The following is an 18,171-nucleotide window of genomic DNA, read 5'->3' as shown; positions in this document are numbered from 1 at the left end:
AGTGCTTGGTGCTCAATGCTCTGTACTGGCTCAAACCTTAAACAACCAAGTGTTTCCTTGAGGCCAACCCAAGGGATTTTATAGTATCGTTTGAATTTGAATTCATCCATTCCCTCCACTTTTAATTCATTAATACCTTCTTGGCGGCATATCAACCCAAATCTAGCTCTTAATTCCTGTCTTAATTGCTCGCCGCCCGATACTTTCTGCCTTAAATTGGACCTCTTGTCATGAACAATGACATCAATGGTTACCTTCTAGCCTACCCGCATAGTAGCTCAACCCCTTATGCGTGACCGCGAACCTTGTGACATACTGCCCTTGCGCGTAACCTCCTTCCCGCGCAACTCTCCTACAAAATTTTTTATTGTCCTACACTCTCTTTCAACTGCTTGGAGTGCTGAGACTGTGGTTTCTACGGATATTTATGTGGCCACAACAGTTGCACGAAGCTTCCCTACACTTGCCATCCTAGTCTACGGGCACCCCTCAATTACCCTCATGTTAGTCAGCGCTTCATGTTCTTCCTTATGCAGTGTGCTTCCTTGGTTACTTTTTCTGATAAGGTGTGGTCACAACCATGGTAGTATAGCAAAAAAAGCTCGGCGGCAATCTTCTGGTGTGGTGATAGGGCCATCCATACGTGGCCTCGTCCTTCTGTCAACGCATAATGCTTGTGCGATTTTGGTTTCCAGTTTTCTGATATCCTCGTCCAATAATATGTTTTTCTACTTTAGCGGTACTCGATCTTCTTTGAGTTTGTGAAGCTCAAGGTTCCCCCACTGAAAGGCTTCTTGAATCTGCATATGTTCACCCTTGTGCGGCTGCATAATCTCTTCACTCTGGTCCTCGCGTGCTGTCACAATTATGGGAGTTGTTGTGTGAGGATTCTTTCCCAGAGCTACGGCCTCGACTCTGCTCATCATCTTCGGAATCATTTCCTTGCTCAGGTTTTTGTATATGGCCCTATCGACCCATTGGACTGCTGGCATGCTTAGGTCCCAATCAATTCATCCCACCTAGTAAACTCTGTTCATGATTCCGCCTAGCGTTGTGAATGCTGGTACGCGTAGGTCCCAATCAGTCTGTCTAGCCGGGTGAACCTTATTCAAGATTCTGCGTGCCCTCTTGAATGCTTCTATGTGGAACTTTTGTGGTGTGTGGTGCTTTTCCTACTAATAATGCTGGTTCCGAGTGTCAATCCTTAGTCTGGGATGTGCTTGCACAACACACGTCTACACCCATCAACACAGGTGGGGGCGCATACTTCTCTGTCCTGGTTGCCTGATTTTTATTCAGTGACAGGGGATTCCAATCCATACCCACATCCGCCTTTTACATACGTGCCAGCTTACCATGGTCTCTTGTCATGTACTCCCTCCCCATATAGGTGTCGCACAAAGTATCCCTTCCAGCGTAGTATATTGTTGTTGTTCCGGTATTGTGCTTTCAACCTTATCTAGGAATTCCTCTACCACCATCACATCGTCATCTATTGGTGGTTCCCTTGCTTCTGTCGTTACGCGATGGAATGATCTAATCATTGTGTTGCAATTTAGTGTCATCACCTCATGCAACTGGTTCTGCTAGTGTTCTACTTCTTCATCTGAATCCGAAGTACAAGAACTCTCACGTTCGCAGGAAATTCTCCCATCTACTGTTGGGTTCACCTGATCCTGGTCTAGTGTTGTTATCTAGTAAATGCAATCTAGATGATCATCACTGTCATCGTCATGCACAGGTTCAGTGTAGCGCATTCCTTCGGCTAGATCTAGCGGAACTACTATGCGTAGGGACTTTTTTTCGAATATCATCTTTCAATTCTCTAGGTTGATGACGCCATTCATATCAGTGGCCTAGTCTATCCCTAGCAATGCGGGATAAGGATTGTTGTCATCAACAATCTCTATTACTTCAAAGTCCGTCTGCATGTTCGCACCTTCGATATAAACTGTTACCCCTTGCAACCTCCCCATGGGCAAAATCTTCTGTTGGTTCGCTATTCGTAATTGAATAGGGGACCACTATAAGACAGGCTTATCCATGCGTTCCCATGTCTTCTTAGGTAACACATTCGCATTAGACCCCAGGTCGAAGATTACCCGATCCATTTCATATTCTCTAATCTACACCGTCAACCTCATCTCCCTTCCAGTGCGCAGTGTATGTTTTCCCAATTTTCCGACTACACGCGGTTCACCCGACCCTGCGCACCTAGTGACCAGCTCTTGTAGTCCTTTACCTGCCCTATTATCGTGCAACAGCTTCATGCATGTCTCTAAAAAGGTAGTATGCATAGAAGGATCCATTCCTGGCTCTGGTTGATCCTTACTACCTGAAGTAGAGGCCTCCGTGAAGCTCTTCTTAGCTTCCATAAACATCTCCTTTGTGCGTTCTAAGTCAAACTCAGGTTCCTTTGTAGGAGCCTTGTGAACCCATGTATCTTCCTCAGGTTGCTTCCCCTTATATTCCCCTATGGTCGCACTGTTAACGGGAAAAGTGTCTATTCAGAACGACCCTATCCCACTAAGGTGTGACAGTGACCTTACAAACAAACAGAGAAAACTACTTTGATATTCTTCTTTATGAACTATAAACGAAGAGGAATAGGATGAACCAGCCTATGTCTTGCGCTAGTCCTTTGATCCAATCTCTCTCCTCTTTGACAGCTTCCATCTACCTGCTCCCTTACTTGCCTAGCTTCACCAAGTTCCTATAAGATCACAGAAGAAGAAAACTACACAAATACATGGATTTATATTCATAAATAGCTTAGGATCAGATTTAAGCTAAACATACAAATGTAACAAACATCAATGATAAACAAGCATGTAGGAGAAACTCAAATAGTTTTGTTGATATAACAAGAATATCCAGGAGGAGTTACAACCGATGATTCCTGATCCAGCATCAACCTCCCGACAAAGAATCCCCTCTTCACCTCCAACAAAGCATAAATCACCCAATACTCTGATATCTATCTCAAAACCAACAGCAATTCTCTGCAATGTACAAAATTCCAACCTCTGGATCTCTGGGATGAGGGATCCATATATAGATGTATGCAAAGAGGATGAGTCAGCTTATGATTTGATTAGTGGCTTCTCTCTGTCAGTTCTTGCTTCCACTTGGAGACTGAGAGCCTCTTATTCATCCTTGGTCGAAGTCAGTGAGGCAAGTGTCATTGGGGAAGATTCTGGAAGCTTCCATTGTCTTTCCACCTCACGGAATGGCACTACCATTTGTCATTTCCCGCTCAATGCACCCTGGTAGTGCATTTAGGTGCGTTGAAACGCACCTAGCTAGTGTACTTGGGTGCTATGCAATGCAGCTAGCTAGTGGAGCAGCTGAAATGATCCTGATTTGACTAATTCTGAGCAGTTTCTGGTGGAGAACTTCTGGGAGAAGATGTAATTTGTTGACCTTGTTCCTTTAGGGGTCAGAACAACACTTTTAAGGACTTAGGATCCCTTGGTTTATGGACATTTCATGCTTAGAGCTGTAAGGCACAAAAATGTCTATAACAGTTGCCCCGTAAAGTATGAGTCCGTTTATCGGGTGAAATGCTTTATTAGGAGGATTCGAAGTTCTTTCAATGCTGGGAGGAGACCTGTAATAAGATACAATACAATACATTATCTTCATACTGTTTTCATGATCTAGCTGAGGTCGACATTCCCATGCTCAGCTTTATAAATTCATTTTCATGTACATAGAACAGAGAATCGTCTGATGGTAGACTGATGATTCTGATAGAGCCATCATCCTTTTGGTAGGATGATTATCTGTGCTGCAATGCTGTACATTTCAATGTCTTTATTTTCCTGAATATATATCGCAGCCTGGATGGATGAAACTAGATTCGGGGTCTTCAATCTCGTCCGATCTTCACTCGAAGTACAATTCGATCCATGTGAGAAATGTTTTGAAGTCGAACATGGAAAGACATCGCTTGATTACCAGTCAATGATGTAAACTGTTAACAAGCGCGAGAGGAATCACCGATAATGATGATGACCCTCAAGGTACTGCAGTACAATTCACGTGGTGTGAATAAAGGACTTGTTGTCGAACACCACGCAAAATCTTTCGGTCGAAGGTCATTGATGTATACTTGTTGCCGGAAGTGAGAAACTTGCCATTGAGGCATGCAAGCTTCAAAGTACTGAATGGGGTGTTCCTAGATCAACTTCTTGGATAATGAGCTGATTTCGACAAGAAGCGATCCGTCAAAGGAGGGCCTTAATGAATCCCACATCAATGACACGGAACGGAGCAAATGATTTTGATGGAGGTGAAAACGATCTGATGATATATGGTTCAGGATGGAGGTCATAAAGAATGAAGTATAATGTATGGTAGTGGATGGGACACAGGTGACTTCTCTAGATGACTTCTCTTGAACATGTCGGCGACACTTATGTGATGGATTGGTAGCATTTATGCCAAATGTGGATGGTATGGCGTGACCATGTTGATGTGACCGGTGAATGAAACAACCCAACCCGACTCAGGCACGGAGTGGAAGTGTCATGTTCAAGAGCGACATGCTACCAAAAAATTCTTTGAGTTTTCTTCCCAATTTTTCCCCAGTCATTGCTGACCAGTACCTCTTTATTTTTGTCAAGCTTGAGGAGGATAACATATGCTTGTTCTATAATTTTCCCTTCGGGAAAACCCATCGCTATGTTTTAACGAACCTAGAGATAGTGAAACTCGTTCTCGTCTAAAGACAAGTTTGTCGCTATTAATCTTTTTAACGAGTTTAACGACAAAGATAACTCGGTCCTTTGCATTTTTAGAGAGTCTGAAAAGGTACGTAAAGGTAACTCCAAAATTCCTTTTTTGTCATCTAATCCCTTAGGTCCGAAAAATTATAAAACAATACAGAAGGGATGAATTTTCGATAGTTTTAATGAGCCGAACAAAACAAGCGCTCGATCTTTTTGTGCAATAATCCCTCAGGTCCAAAAAGATTAAAATCTAGAGGAGGGATAGCAATTCCCGTCACTTTAACGAGCTGGAAGGCCAAAACTCAACAATCTTTTCATATTTTACGAGTCAGTTGAAAAGAGCTTAAAGAAGACTCGTCTTTTGAGGAACGAGTGATAAAATGGGTATCTGCTGATTCGAGGTAAGGTTTGGAATTTTCCAATCACGGCAGTGTCACAACGATGGCTATTGAAATCACTCTTCGCAGATGTTCCTTAAAATGGGTAAACAATCAAATGGAGGTGAATGATTGGCCAATGGAAAAGTGGAGGTGACGGTGCAAACACGACCAAGGCTTTAAGGGCTGATATGCTACATTCACGGTGGTTATTTACCGGGGAATAGTTCATTTTTTAACGAGCTTAAATGCGAGTGGAAACATTTTATCATGTCTTATGTTTATTTTTTTAACGTGCTTGAACTATGTGCTAAAACTGCTCAATTAATCCAATCATATGATAAGAATGTCTCATATAAAAACTCTGCAATCTTTCGAGTGTTGCCCCACATCCTTTCTTTATGCAAGTTAAGAAACGACTAATCCTACGAGTTTAAAGGGTTAGAGGTCCTATAAATTTTAAGAAATAAGTAGTCGCTCTTCGCTTGCACTCCAAAAGGTTTGCATGCCCCTAGGTATAAAACAGAGTTTCAAGGTTACCTCTACTTTTTTCCGTCAAAACATTTGTTTTACCGAGAGAGGCCTACCTCTTACAGGTTACCCAAAGATTTTTCTATTTACGGCGTAAACAAAACACTTCTTCGGCGATGTTTCTCGAAATAAACAAAGGCGAGCGATGATGCCCGCCAACTCACATAACTTTGACAAGAGAATCTTGTTCTAGAATAACCCCTCTTCCAATCACGGATGGGGTACAGACTAGTCATATTCTCCCGCGGAAACCTACCGTATACCTGAAGTTTTCCTGCCGAAGCAGACCAGGATGCATGCCCCTTGGGTTTCAGTCATATCCCTCCGAATTACTCGCGCTTATCAGGAGGACAGACTGGGGATTGAGACATTTCTTGCATGAAGAGACCATTTAGGGATGGTATATGACTATTTGATATGCGTGATCCAGGAAATGAAAGCTGGTCCACGAGCTTGACCACTCTTCCTTCGTGCGGAAAACACATTACTCTAAATAGTGAGGAGACGATGGCTCCCATGCAATAAATATAGTCTTGTCCAAGGAGTAGGTTATAATCCAAGGGTCCTTGAATAACCATTACGTTCATTTGAACTGTCTTCCTTCTCAATGTTATGGGCACATTGGGAAGGATCCCTAAAGGTCGACTGGTTCCTTTATCAAAGCCTGTCAGATTTCTCATCTCAGGAAAAAGCGATGGCGAACCAAGTGCTTTCCAAGCAGTAGAGGAAATGATACTCATAGAAGCCCCCTCATCTATGATGGTACCAGCTGTTGGTAAGGTAAATCCCCTCTACGGACAGAGGCGATCCCACTAGCCTATCACAGAACTAGCCACAAACAAACCACGCTGCTACGCAAGTTCCTAGTTATGCATCAAAGGTGAATCAATAAGACTAACCTGGAGTCCAACGCTATGATTGAAGCAGAGTTGATATCCTTGCTCCCTTGCTCCAACAGATCATAACGAATACCTACACATGCAAAGGAAGAGACAGATACCAACATAAAAACTACCAAGGCACAACTATATTTCAGTCAGAAAGGAAATAAATCAACATATCACCATGATAGATAATGAGATTGGAACTATAATAGCAGTCGCTCATCAATTAATAAACAGGAAAAGTTACAACCATTGTTCTGACGTCGACCCTTCTCCTGGCTGGGCGAGTAACTATATGTGTCTTGACATGCATCTCCTCTCCGGCAGCATAACCTCTCTAGCACTCAAAATCTTACACTCCATGACCAATAATCATCACTACTAGCGCTCAATCACCAAATCACTAGCATAACACTAACACCAACACTCTAGCTTGTCCAATGCATAATGACAAGCTTATATAGATGAAGAAGGGAGGAGGATGCGATGAACCTGGACACCTTTCGCGGATTTAGCAAAAGCCATAAAGATGGATAAAGCTCGACAAAAGACTGATTTTTTATCCTCAGAAAAGCTCCATGTAATGAAGGAAACAACAGTCGGACGTGCATTAAGGCAAAAAGCACGATTAAATTTGGTTGGCGCGACTGTTGCTCTAAGATAGGGTGCCAATGGTCGCGCCCTCTTTAGCCCTTGTCACTTCTTATAACTCCCGGAATGAGCCCTCTATAGTACGACAAGAGGAGTAACAGGGATGGTGACAAATTACTGTGTAACAGATGCCCCCTAAAGCATGAAGTCCAAGAGGTGGAGAGGGGTTAAATGCTTTACAAGAACGCACATAAGAGCACATATAAGAGCACATATAGTTACTGCCGCCGAGGAGATGTATTAAGAGACATGACTGATAGTTCAATTACAAGATGTATGTGGTATGGTCGCAGCCATCCATAAGAGAGTACATAAATAATCTAGATCCATAGTATGGACGCAGCCATCTGGTTAGGATCAATGAACTGACTCAGGTATGGTCGCAGGCATCCAGAAAATGAGTCAAGTATCAAGAATCACGCCTGGATTACAATAGACACAATCCAGGGTCTTGCGCTCCATCTCGACCCGAACAACAGTACAAGTTCAAGCATGTGAATATATGAGCTGAAGTCGAACATGCATGAACATCGTCTGATTACCAGTCAATGGTGGGAACTGTTAACAGACACGAGAGGTACCACCAATAATGACAATGGCCCTCAAGGTACTATAGGTACAATCTACGGCATGTGAATCAATGAGCTGAAGTCGAACACCCGTAGAATCATTCGATCGGAGGCCAATGATGAAAACCTCACGTCGAACATGAAGAACCTGCCATTGAGGCATGCAGGCTCCAAGGCACCGGAAGGGAGTCTCTAGGTCAACTTCCTGGATAATGAGCTGAAGTCGACAGGGAGTGACCTTGATCGAAGGTGGGCCATAATGTTTCCCACATCATCGACACGAGACAGAGAGATAATGTCGTGAATCAAGATTGTACGAACTATCAGAGGGAGGTTGTTTATTTGCAGAGGTCAACTTCTCTTGAACATATCGGCGGCACATTAACGGAATTGGCAGTATTTGACATCAAGGTATCAAAGGTCATGATGACGAGGCAATGAATGGATGAGAGGCCAAATAAGGTACCCAAGTCCATGGGAGCAAGTGAAAAATATGAGATGAGATATCCCCACCCTGGACACGAAAGAAAAAAGTGCCATGTTCAAGAGCGACATACTGCCGTTACGGTAATAATTATGGTTCAAAAAATTTTATTTTCCCCCCACCATTTCTGGCGAGTACCCCAGTTATTTTTAACAAGCTTGATGGGGATAGCATATGCTTGTATTTTGATAAAATCCGATGTCATTAAGTTTTAACGAGTTTGATAAACGAAGAACTCGGCGTCTTTTCATGTTTAGAGAGTTTGAAAAGACAGCAGAAAAGGAAACTCCAGGGATGTCCTTTTTCGTAAAGTTGTGTCTCTCGGGCCCGAAAAAGTATAAAATAATACCCGAAAGAACTACCTGATCATTACGATCGAGGAGCACTTTTCATGATTAGTGACTTCGACATGAAAAAGTAAAAAAGCGGTCAAAACCACGTCGTTTCGTAACCACTAACGAGTTTGAAACGACAAAAACCCGGTAATCTTTTTATGTTTTAACGGTCGACAAAAAGAACTTAAAACGACCGCCCCTTATCACCATTTAACGAGTCAAGAGCAGCGACTCGGCAATCTTTTCCTCTTTAAATGGTCAGAAAAGAGCTGAAAGCGGACCTTGAAGTAACCTTTTCTCGTGTTTTATCGAGCTCGAAAAACCGAAAAAAAAGTTCATTATGTTGCTCAAGTGGCACTGATCCTTGTCAACACACAAAAACAACGTAAAATCCTACTTTGACATAAAAATATTCACAAAAATATGATTTTAATGTGTTTTTTAAGCCAAAATAAGTTATAAATGGTGAAATAGTAAAAAATAAAATTACTTTTCACTTTTTACCTTGTGAGTTTACCGTTGGAGGGTTTTGGGTGCAAATTTCAACTGCTGATTGCGACCAATCCAGGAGACCATTCGAGCCGCCGTTTGAAACAGGTAAGAGGCCTCATCCTTAGCTTCATTTTTATTCCATTCTTCCAGTTTTCCATCCACAGAATGATCCTCTGCAAGGGGTATTGCAAAAAATAGGGTTGCGCCCATTGGCGCGAGTTTCCCACGCGGGTTCGCGCCAATGGGCTGTTTTTCTAAAAGGGGTCGCGCCATTTTCGCGACTGTTTGTAAAACAGTCGCGCCAATTGCGCGAACCAATTTTCACATAATTTTGACCGTTGAAACTGCAATTTTCTTTGATTTTTGGTTTCACCATTGATCTTATGATGACATTTTGGTGTTTTGGTTGCAGGAATTGGTCAAAATGGCTATAGAATGGAGAGAAAGGGAACATGAGGCCATAGATGCTTTGGCATTGGAAGATGACGCATGCATGAATGCTTTGCGAGATTGTGGCCTGAAAAAATTCTTCCTTACCTCATATCTACGTGCACAGCCTGAGTTACTAAGGTTCATTGTGGATGCCTGGGATATTGAGGATCAGGTATTCCGCCTGAAAGACCAGACATTGGAGTTGGATGTCTCTGATGTCTACTTTATTACTGGACTATCTCGGCGGGGTGCGCGGCCCATCTTGACCGGTAGTAGACCTTCTGGGGAAAAGATGGGGGAAGTAATGGCCAGAGTTTGTCCTGGGGCCCATTTTGGATCCAATAGCGCCAAGGTGGACATTGTCACTATCCCGGATTTGGTGCTACGAGTGATACTATTCACTATCACTCGGACGGCTGGGGTACAGGCACCCCACGAGGCCAGCAAGAATCACTTGCTGCTGGCAACTGAGTGCCTACACCCTACATTATTTGATTGGGCCACAGCAGTAACAACAAATATAAAGAGGCAGCTTACGAAATGTAAGCGTGATGGCAATAAACAGTTCGGATATGGATCCATCATAGTATCATTTTTTCTGGAGCGGCTACCGATATTCCGGATCCCAGGAGGTATAGTGGCAGATCCAGTGCCACGGGAGCCGAGATTGGCTCGATGGGCACCACTTATGTCCAGAGGAGGTGGGGGCCAGCAGATGTCCTGGAGGCCCGAGTTCTTCATTTGGCTCCAACACCAGTTGATCGTCGTGGAGGACTGGCCCTATGCGGGCACTGATTTTACTGGAGATCCAGACCTCCCATTGCCTGAGGGAGAGGACTGGGATGAGGAGCTAGGTAAGGACCTTTTATGTTTTCAATACTTTAACATATTCAAGTTTTTATAATTCATGTCTGTTTCTTACAGCATCTATATATGTATGCAGACGTTGGTGCAGAACGACCAGCCGACTTTCCTCACAACGTACGGAGAGTACAACCTGCAGCGGACCCTCAGGCAGAGGGTGACGATGATGACCTAGTACAGAACCTCGAGGCACTTACTCGAGGGATCCCAGATTATGGCAGACTAGCGGACGTGCCTAGAGTATACCATAGGCATACGGTGGGAGTGTCTACTCGCGTCCATCATCTGTTGAGACGTGTGGTGCGGGCGGTGACATGCTATCATGAGCATCACCGCGATTAGATGCCTAGGTTTCATTTTTTGCACGTTTTTGAGAGACATGTTGTCGACGGTTGTATGAGTTTTGGACATGTATTATTTTTTGGATTATGTAATGCACGGGGCGCAAACATTTTGACACTCACGTATATATATATATATATACATATGTTCATGGTTCATTATTGTGTTTTCATGTGCTTGCTTACATAATGTTTTAATTACAAATTATGCAGATGTCTATCTAATACATGATTGGCCAATGCATCAGATAACGTGTTTAATTGTCTCGGAACATGTTGATATGTAATAAAATCAAAATGCCTTTCTAACAACCTTACATGTAAATACAACCTTAGTATATGATGGTTTCTGACGGAATATTGCCCGTCGAGCTGGTGGACAACAAGTTGAGAGTCCAAGTTTACTATCAATGCACGAATACCGAAATTAATTGCTCTAGCAAGTAGCTCGATTACAGTACAGTATTCGGCAACATTGTTAGTAGTATGGCCTAAACACACACCCTGGCAATCTATTAGCTCGTTATGAGGATCGTAGATTACCCATGCCGCAGAAGACAAACTGCGGGTACTGCGTTAGGCACCATCAGCGAAACCAACATAAGGTGCATCCGGCATCTGCACAAGAAGCGAAAAACACAATAAGTGGCAGCTATGTCTCGAAAACCGACACACAACACACCAAAGTACATGTATGTACATAATAAAATGTACCAGCATCACGCATAGTACTTTTTCAAGTAAAGCCCATTTCAGGGCTTCCCAAGAGGGTTTCCTTCATAATCAATCAGCTCGTAGGCCCCTTTCTGCAGGACTCTCTTGACAATATAAGGGCCTAGCCACATAGACTCGAGTTTTCCTACGCATAGCTTATCTTTCGCTTGATCATAGAGTAGGACCAAGTCTCCCTCAACAAAAGAATGCGGATGGACGGTCTGATCGAAGTGAGTCTTGACTCGCTTCTTTTGTGTTTTGATGGCCAAAGAGGCCAGGCGACGAGTCTCATCTAACCGTTCTAGGTAAAGAAGGCGTTCTTCTAACGGGGTAGTGTTGGGAAGTAGTTCGACGGCTAATTTCAACGAAGGGATCTCACATTCAATTGGAAGGGTAGCCTCTAGTCCATAAACTAGTTGAAATGGAGTGAAACCAGTGGCATCTTTCATGGAGGTTCGGTAAGCCAATAAGGCAGGGAATAACATCAAATGCCAGTTAGATTTATGCACACCAACGATACGTTGAAGCATTGTAACCAAGATTTTATTGACAGCTTCAACTTGACCATTGGACTGAGGGTAGTATGGAGTTGAACTATCATGTTGCAAACCTAGCTGAGTTGTTAATTCCGACATCATATGATTACGGAAATGCTTTCCGTGATCAGTGACAATGGCTTGAGGGACGCCGAATCGTGAAATAACATGATTGAATAAAAATTGCACCGCAGTGTGACCGTCTTCAGTTAATGTAGGCATCGCCTCGGCCCATTTAGTAAAGTAATCGACGGCAACGATGATAAACCCATGCCCCCCGGCCGAGCGAGGGTTACAGGTCATATAATCAATTCCCCATTTTGCAAAAGGGCCGATGGAAACCACAGGGTGCAACGGAGCAGAAGGCGCTCGCATTTTCCGCTGGTATATCTGGCACTCATGACAAGAACGTACGGCAAGGATGCAATCCTTGAAAATAGAGGGCCAAAAATAGCCAGCACGAAGGATTTTTTGGGCTGTAGCATATCCGGACATATGTCCGCCACAAGCGCCAGAGTGGCAGTCATTTAGAACCCGTTCAGCTTCCTCTAGAGTAAGACAACGGCGGAGAACGGAGTCTGCACCAAGACGATATAATGTATCTCCAATGATACGGTAGGGTTGAGATTGATGAGGAATCCTCCACCGAGCGTCTTTAGACACACCCGGACGGAAGGAGGACGTTTGCAGATATGTGATTATATCTCCGTACCATGGATCGAGGGTGCTAATGAGGAACAGGGTTTCATCTGGTATTTGGTCTTCTGCAGGCGAGGTTGAGGAAGAAGATGGCAAAGAGCAAATTAACTCAGCGAACACAAGGGATTTCTTAGACTTGGCAGTGGTAAATTCCAAGTCAAACTCTTGGAGGATAACAATCCACTTTGAGTATTTGCCCCCTAGTAACTGGCGTGACAATATATACGTCATGGGGTTGCAATCAGAAATCACAGTAGTAGTACGCAAAAGAATATAATGACGGAAACGTTGTACAGCACAAACTGCGGCTAGTGCCAACTTTTCGATATAAGCATATCGAGTTTCCGTGTCTAACAGGTTGCGGCTGAGATAGTAAATAACATGTTCAGTGTTATCATCATCAGTTTGGACAAGAACCATGCCGATAGTGGTATCGGCGGCAGCTAGATACAAGGTGTAGTCGCGATAATAATCCGGAGGACGAAGCAATGGAGCAGAAACAAGTAAACTCTTGAGATGTTCAAAAGATTCCTGAGCTGTGGCATCCCAATGGAAAGGGATATCACGCTTCAGTAATCGCGTAAAACCTTTAGCTACTTCGGCATAGTTGGGAACAAAACAGCGTAAAAAATTGGCTTTCCCCTGCAAACTTTGTAACTGATGCAAAGAATTTGGGGGAGGGAGATTGACGATAGCTTCGACTTTAAGGGGATCCAAACGGATGCCTTCTTTGGAAATGATAAAACCGAGAAGTCTACCAGATTCAACGCAGAAGACACATTTGTGGGGATTTAGCCAGATGCGGTAGTACCGACAGCGAAGAAAGATTTCGCGAAGGTGTTTAGGGTGGTCCTCACGTTTAGCTGAATGAGCAGGAAGATCATCTAGATAAGGTTGCACAATATGCCGAATGTCATGAAATGCATAAGACATTGCGCGCTGGAAGGTAGCACCGGCATTTTTAAGACTGAAAGGGAGCTTCTTATAGGCAAAAGTGCCCCATGGGCAAATAAAGGCCGTTTTGTGTTGATCAACAGGAGCAATATTGACCTGGTTATAACCGGAGAAACCGTCCATAAAAGAATACATTTCACTGCCGGCACACTCGTCAATGATCTGATCAATGAATGGTGTGGGAAAATTATCTTTAGGACATGCTTTGTTTATATCACGGTAATCAACACAAACCCGGATTGTACCTTTTTTTTTAGTTACAGGGACAATGTTAGAAACCCAATCTGTAAGAGGAATAGGGTAAATAAAACCGGCGTTAAGAAGCTTTTCTACTTCGGCCTTAATCGCCGCAGCCTTCCTAGGATGTACAGGGCATAGACGTTGACGAACAGGCTTAGCATCTGGGTACGTGATTATTTCATGTATCACTATACTAGAATCAATGCCAGGCATTTCTTCATAGGACCATGCGAAAACATCATGAAATTCGCAAAAGAGTTTGGAATAAAGTTGAATCTCCTCTGGAGTACAAGTGACTCCGATATGAAGATGGTCGACTATCCCGGGTTTAACAGAGATGTCGAGGGGTTGGGTTCGTGTAATGTTTGCCATATTTCCTTCAGAAAAAACCTGATCAATTTGAATAGGCGTTTGAAGGATTTGTGATGGTAGACAAGGAGCAAACCGTTCAAGGCAAGTCAGGAAATGCTGCGAGGCAGGGAGAAATGAAGAACGATGGTGAGAACTATACCAGGGAGGTTCCTCTGGAGACATAGTCTCAATAATAGCTTCGTCGGAGAGGAATATTTTTCCTAGAGGATCTGAAGAAGCCTTATCTAGAAGTCCTGAGGATGGAGTAAGCATAGAGGAGGGAGCCGAGGTAGCAATGATTTCAATATAATTAAACTCGACGGAACTCAATGGCATCTGGTCTCCCCAGGAATCTACTTGGTCTGTAGGTGGTACGAGCCACGGATCAGAGCCAATAGCGATCATATTGACAGAGGCGATATTTAGAGGAGGGAGTGGAAAAACACCCATAAGATCGGGATCTTTGAAAAGTCCAGCTCCCAGAGTCTTAGGTAATTGGGAGGTATGGTCCACGAACGGGATAGTGCCTTCGGAAGAAGAAGCGAAAAAAGAGAGCTGGTCAACGGTAACGATCTTCCCTTGATGAGGAAAACGGATGATCCGGAAAAAAGATGAAGCAACAGCTTGCATTGCGTATATCCAGCTACGTCCGAGAAGGAGGTTGTAGGTTAGAGTAGCATCAACGACTTCAACTTCCATCTCGACCGTCTTCCCTTCCAGAGAGATTGGTAAACGTTGGAGTATACCGTAAGGACGGGACGCTCTTCCATCAAAAGCTTCCAAGGTAGTGGGAGATTGGCTCAACGTCGGAGATCCAATAGCTTTCCAACATGCAACGGACATGATGCAAGTTGAGGCACCTTCATCAATAACTGTACGATGAATCGTCTTGGAATCAATAATTACCTGTATGAGGAAGGCGATTTGAGGAGGTAGTCTTAGAGTGTGGCGTTCTAAGTCAAAAGTTATTAAATCCGAATCGGCCGGATCTATGCCACCAATGGCAGATAGCATGGACTTCCTCTGAGAAGGGCAGCTCTGGAGAACCTCTAAAGCGGACATAGCCGACGGAGTCTGTGCTAAGTCCTCAATGATGTTGTAGTGTTGTGCAACACGAGCATTCGGATTATACGAGGATTTCCGGAGTACTCCTTTTGGAGGGGGTCGAAGAGGCGTTTCGGTGGTAGGTCTCTCAATGTGGAGCGGACCGGAACTGAACGCAGGAGCACTTGGGGGAACCTCAGGCTCCTTCCCAGCAGATGACGAATAATCCTTCGTTCGAGTACTGATATTAATGGGTATTGTACCGGCCATAAACACTTGAGAACCAAAGGAAGAGGGAGGCTGAGTAGGGTCAGCCACCATTTGAGTTTTTTGAGTGTGTTGGGTGGGAAAGGGCTCCTTGAGCACCGCAGGAGTCCCAGAGGTGCCTTTTAATAAACGATTAACTTCGGACCACCTAGGGCAATCCTTGGTAAAGTGATTTTCATCGCAAATAAGACAAGGATATCTGGGTTTGCGTTTAGTGTCGTCCTCAGGTTGAGGTTTTGGCGTTTCCTGCTTAGGTTGCTCCGTCTTATTTTTCGCTTTCCCTCTTTTCTTCTCTTTCGAAGCCTTGCTTGCCGTATTATATTGGACGACATTAACCTCAGAAGTAACATTCAAACCAGACGATGCCTGGGAAGGTTGTCCATTCAAAGCAGATGTTTTTTGCTTTGCAGGGTTCGTATGTTTCTTAGAGGATGAATTAACCGAACCGATGATACCGTCAACAGTGGGTGTTGGTGGGGCTTTAGATGTTCCTTGTCTTGGGACATCAGGCAGATAATCATATAACGTACCTCACTGAGAATAAACCAAGTCAAGGTACTGAGCTCGAGCAATAGCTTGCTCTTCAGTGACACACGCCCCCATGGCGATATCCCGAGCTATTGGAGGCACGAACGAAGTCGTAAACCAATCGGTAAGAAGCTGGTCGGGAATCCAAAATTTGATCATACATCTACGCCGTCTCCATTCATGAATATGATCAGAGATATGCGTAGCTTCCGTTTGTCTTAAGGAAGTGAGGAGGTGCGTACCCGTTTCGTATCGAATGGGCAACTGGAAGTGAGTGAGAAATGCCATAGCCAAGGAATTGAAATCTTGAAAGTTCCCTCGATGAAGTTCGATATACCACTTAGCGACAGAGCCAGTGAGAGTCCTTTGAAAAAGGCGAAGCCGAATTGAATCGTCAAGCCATGAATTAGACGAACACCACAAATGATAGGTCATAATATGGGCTTGTGGGTCTTCATTGGCTTTACCATCGAATTTTGGACAGTCACCAGGTATTTTAGTTGGAACTGGAGGCCAATAAGGATTATGAAGGATAGGATCATTGGTTAATTTGGATACATCTGGTAATTCTAAAGTCGCTAAGAATGGTAATTGAGGATTGAAAGGCATCTGGGGCTGTTGGTAGGGTGGAGCACCAGGGTTCCACCCAGGTGGTGGTTTCCCCCATAGAGTTTGTCCGGAAGGATTTGGCCCCATAGTGGATTGGCCGTAAGGATTTGTATAGTGCCCCCCAACATAAGGATTACCAAATGATGTTGCAGGCGTGCCGTATTGCTGTTGATAAGTTTGTGAGGGATTTGCTTGCGGTTGTTGGTAATTCTGGTACGGGGCAAATGGAAATTTCCCTTGAGGTTTTTGGTAGCCATACAGTGGTGGGGCTCCGAATTGAGTTGAAGGACATGGCTGGGTTGGATGAAAAGTTTGTGATTGAGACCCAGCCTGCATTTGAAGGCCAGATGGGTGTTGCGGTCCCATTTGGGGCCATGGACCAGACTGAGCAGTACCAATGAACTGTCCTATAGGTTGGGCTATCTGGCCAGAAGGAAAACCTTGTTGATGGTGAGGTTGGCCGATCTGTCCAGAAGGTTGGACCTGCTGATACTGAGGTTGGCCTACCTACTGGAACTGTTGTTGCGGAGTTGAAGGTTGTCCTAGCAGACTAGATGGTTTAGGAGATTGGGCAGTTGGTTGGCCCAACTGTGTTTGAGGCTGACCAATCTGCCCAGAGGGTTGTGAATACTGGACAGTAGGTTGACCGAGTGGTTGAGCACCTTGTCCAGACATTGGACTATACTAGACATTGGATTGGTTCGGGTTAACAGTTTGTTGACCACTTTGTCCAGCGGGATAGCCTTGCTGGATACCAGGTTGGACTTGTTGAAAAGACGACTGACCTGAGTTACCAGAAGGTTGCAAAGAGGAAAAAGGAGCAGCAGTAACGAAAGGGTTTCCATAAATGGATTGCCCTAGTTGGTCTTGAGGGGGTTGTATTGGAGATTGCACAGATAAAACTTGACCACCATGGAAAGAGGTGGAGGTCCAATCAATTGACAATGGGACCGATACCTCAACAACCGGTTGAGATGACAAATACGGATCATATGGCTCCTGCATTGGGACATTTGTCATAGGGTCAAAGACTCCAAACAAAGAAGCTGAGGGACGACTAGAAATAGAAGTCAAGGGGGCTGCACATACCGTTGGAGCGGTTGTGACGGAGGTAACAAATAGACTGCGACTTGGTGGAGTAAAAGGCTCCGTAGTAGGAAAAGTGTGTGATGACCACATGGGACCTGTGAACGGAGTTCCAGAAGGCGTAGCATCTCTCAAAACGTTATAACCCAGTGGTAAATTTGTAGTAGTAGGTGTACTACTAACATGTATAGGGTCCGTTGAGGTGGGAATTTCACCACTCGTTGCAATGGACTCATCGGTTGTAGTAGGGGATAAATCATCCATGTCAGATGAAACTTGTGGGACTGACCCACGAGGGGAAGGATGGTCCCAAAAAGGGATACCGTCCTCAAAAGGTTCCCACGTAGGGTTCCAATGAAACTAGTAAGTCTCGTCACCCGGGGCACGAGAACTAAGTGGTTGTATACTTAAAACCACAGGAAGACTCACCACCGGTGTTTCGGTAGAAGA

This window comes from Pinus tabuliformis, chromosome 7 (genome assembly GCF_031772625.1).
Source record: "Pinus tabuliformis cultivar Carrire ecotype Pingquan chromosome 7, CPIR1, whole genome shotgun sequence".
Taxonomy (NCBI): domain Eukaryota; kingdom Viridiplantae; phylum Streptophyta; class Pinopsida; order Pinales; family Pinaceae; genus Pinus; species Pinus tabuliformis.
Note: the sequence above shows the minus strand (reverse complement) of the source record.